The sequence below is a fragment of the Halichoerus grypus genome, chromosome 9 (genome assembly GCF_964656455.1).
Source record: "Halichoerus grypus chromosome 9, mHalGry1.hap1.1, whole genome shotgun sequence".
NCBI lineage: Eukaryota > Metazoa > Chordata > Mammalia > Carnivora > Phocidae > Halichoerus > Halichoerus grypus.
This window is the reverse complement of record NC_135720.1, coordinates 46,843,759-46,847,621: the sequence shown is the minus strand read 5'-3', so window position 1 is coordinate 46,847,621 and position 3,863 is coordinate 46,843,759. Positions and strand designations below refer to the sequence as shown.

General features: G+C 39.0%; 1 pseudogene; it reads right to left on the bottom strand.

Annotated features, from left to right (window-relative positions):
- Positions 1 to 3,163: 3,163 nt before the first annotated feature.
- Positions 3,164 to 3,590, bottom strand: LOC118524494 (large ribosomal subunit protein eL31 pseudogene; annotated as a pseudogene).
- Between the last annotated feature and the right edge of the window lie 273 nt (positions 3,591 to 3,863).

The following is a 3,863-nucleotide window of genomic DNA, read 5'->3' as shown; positions in this document are numbered from 1 at the left end:
AAGTTTATGGATGACCTAGAGAGGATTATGTAGCATGGTATCATGCTTTGAGGGTTAGAATCAACAAGAAACACTAAAAGGCTTAGCATATGGGCATACCTGCTCTAGGATACAGAGAGCTTCTTCACTCGGAGAAGTTCAGTCATTAACTTAACATCCTACCCTAGTCTTCGGATAGCTTTGTTTAAAATTTCACATCTCAAAAAAAAAAAAAAAATTGCTCATCTTTTCTGTTTGAGCTCATAAACCCTTATGCAGAAATCATGATGGATAATTTATAAGGCGTCTGTCTATTGGCCAATATCTTACCTTTCTTCTGGAGAGTGTTAAAAAAACCTTTAAATCTTTTCAACTCCTTAGAGCTAGACACATGGAATTCTAAAAGTAGAAAATATTAAGAGCTCATTATGCACTGCTCACCAATTCTCTTGTAAAAATCAGTCCAGAAGACCCCTGTATTTCCAAGAGGGAGCTGTTCACCTCTCTCTCATTGGTGGTAGAACCTAAAGACAGCTGCTGGGAACTCACAGCATAAGTCTCCCCTCCCAGTTTCATGCTCGTCCGCATGGAATAAGCCATGACCATTTGTTCAGGTTAACCATGCCTTTTTACCCTGACTCCGCACCTGAGATCTGGGGACTGAGCCAGAGGGACTAGAATTCTACGAATGGGGTTTCCGGCCTAATCTGATGCCCAGTTTTGAACTCACACCCATCCTTGAGAGTCATCAGGAAAGTGAGACTTTAAATTGAGAAGAAAAAGGAGATAAAGTGGAGGGCATAGCAGCTGCAGGATTTATGCACTGTAGCTTTGGACAATACATAGAAAAGCAAGGCAAAGGACACTCTAGTCTTCACTTACTACTATGTGAATGTGGGAGGAGGCTTCACTTTGAGGGAGAGGGTGGATTTAGCCTACTGATAACAGCATGGTTGCCACAGAGGAAGTTGGAGTTGCATAGTGAACGAGATGACTACTGGTGCCTCTCAGTGTTAGGAGGCCCTCATTGGCAGGGCTTTTTCATTTCTAATGTCTAGATTGCTCTGGAATTATCAGAAGAACTTAGGAAGCAGAAGCCCCACATTCTCAAATTTCACCTATTAACTCCAGCATGGCAGACCCCGGGATTTCCAGCCATTTTCATTCCCCAGAACTAGTAAATTCTCAGAAACTGCTTCTCAATTTTCCTCAGATGAGGGTCTGATAGTATCCTGAGGTCAGACTATAAGATAAAAGGTGCATTATATCAAATACTTACACTTAAAGAACAAGGAGCCTTGATTAATTATGAGCATCTTATCAATATCTTTCCCTCCCATCATGCTCTCCATAGGATGGGTAGTTGTTACAAATTTGAGAATGTCAATGAATAATTTGTAGTAAAAAAGTGAGAGAACTGGCAAAACTTGGAAAGGGCAGATTATTATATCACAATTTGAGTATTTTTTCAAAGCCAATATTTAAATTTTTATTTTTAATTTAACATGCATTAAAATTAAAATTTTTGGTGTATAGCTATATTAATTCTAACACATAGATTCATATAACCACCACCACAATCAGGATGCAGACCTGCCAAACCCTCCTCCCACTCCTTGCCCTGGTAACCACTGATCTGTTTCCATTCTTACAGTTTTTCCTTTTTCTAGAATGTCATATAAATGAGCTCATTCAGTATGTTCCCTTTGGAAATTGGCTTTTTGAGCTCGACATAAAGCCTTTGAGATTCATCCATGTTGTTGTGTATATCACATCTTCATTCCTTTGTATTGTTGCGTAGTATTCCTTTATATGAATGAACTGCAACTTGTTTATCCACTCATCAACTGAAAGACATATGGTTGTTCATTTTAGGTGATTATGAACAGAGCTGCTATAAAAACATTCATGTCTAAGCTTTGCGTGAACATAAGCTTTTAGTTTTCTGGTAAATACCTAGGAGTGGGATTGCTGAGTCATACGGCTACATGTACTCTTAAATGTAAAATACTGCCTATTTTCCAGAGTGGCTGCACCTTTCTGCACCCCCACTAGCAGTGCATGAGGTTTACAATAGCTTTACATTTTTGCTGGTACATTGTCAGGTATCTTAAAATTTAGCCATTCTCCAGTGTGCATAGTGGCACTCCTTGATGGTCAGTGATGCTCAGCGTCTTTTCATGCCCTTATTTGTCACTCATGAACTTCTTTGTTTGCTTGTTTTGTTTGTTTTTGTCACTCACAAACTTCTTTGGTGAAACATCTGTTCGATTTCGCTGCCCATTTTTCACTTCGGTTATTTATTTTATTGAATTTGGGGGGTTCTTTATGTTCTGGACACAGCTTTTTGGCACATAGGTAATTTGCAAAAATTCTGCCAGTCTGTAGCTTTTCTTTTCATTTTATTAACAGTGACTTGCACAGAACCAAAGTTTGGGTATGTTTTAAATTCCCCATACTTTATTGCCCAGTCCTCTATCCTATACCTGAATCTAAACCTTAAGGAAGCACCCCAGAGACGTGGTGTAAGTGGCCAGTAGAGTGAACCACACAATATAAACTATGCCTCTAGGAATAGACACTCTTTATTCCTAACAGAAGGAGGAAGTAATCCGTGGCTAGGAAAGCAGTGTCTTCAGCAGCCTCTTTCATTGGAAAATATTGTTGCAATACAGTGACCAACATTATGTAAGAGTTCAGAAAAAGTTTTAAGAGCACCTTTTTCCATTCCTGAAATTTGTTCTCAGGAGGCCAACACATTAATCTTGAAATTGCTGTCACTTACTGAGACTATTTTATAATGCAAAATTAATGTTTGTCAGCATCCTTTTAGGTTGCTCTGGAGACGAAATGTAGGAGAAAAGGGCATTTTGTCAGGTCTTCACAGACAAGGCTAAGTGGGAGAATTGAAGCAATTACCTGAATAATTCAATAAAACTTCCTCTTTTATTTAATTATTCAAATAAATCCTTATTTTTCTTTCTTTGCACTGGCCATGGAGACTTCTTTGTCATCTAATTTACTTATGAAAAATTACATGCTTTTTTATAACTAGTGGAGGCTTCAAGCTTTTTAATGTTTAAGGTTATCAGACCTTTACAATAATTAGTAGAGATTCTAAAACTCCGCTCTGTAGAGCAGTTTGTTTGTTTTTTGTTTTGTTTTGTTTTGTTTTGCAGTTTTATACCTTCATTTGACAATCAGCAATTAGTTCTCATCCATATTAACTGTCTGTAGATTTTTGAAAGTGGTGACAGGTACATAGGTAACCAGTGTGTAGAGCTTGTTTGGTGAATCTTCATCCTCGTTACTTTTTCTGGACAACCACACATGGATACGGTGTGGAATATTCCTTATTCCTTTGGCCCAGACAGCTTTGTTGAGCCTGGTGTCAATGCGCACATCTGGAGTTCCCATCTCCTTCATGGCAAATTTCCGGATCTCTTTGAGCGCCCGAGGGGCACGCTTCTTGAAACCCACTCCATGGATGCGCTTGTGAATGTTGATGGTGTATTCTCTGGTCACTACCTCGTTGATGGCAGAACGGCCCTTCTTCTTCTCGCCACCCTTCTTCGTGGGAGCCATTCTGCCGGGCCCTGGTTGGAAAGGAAGCTGTAGAGCAGTTTTGAAGATGACTGAAAAAGCATGATGTCATCTCATGCTTTCACATATTTAATTCTACCCCCTAAAGAAGCTACTACTTGCTCCTAATCTCCAGCTGCCAATATCTGCAATTAGCAACTGGCAAAACAATCACCCTAACGGCTACAAGAAACATATAGTTTACAACAAAATGTCAAATGTATTTTGGAATGGGGAATTAAAAAGCATCATTTTCATTTCAGTTTTCACCTACACTTTCTCTCAATTAATTAATCATTCTG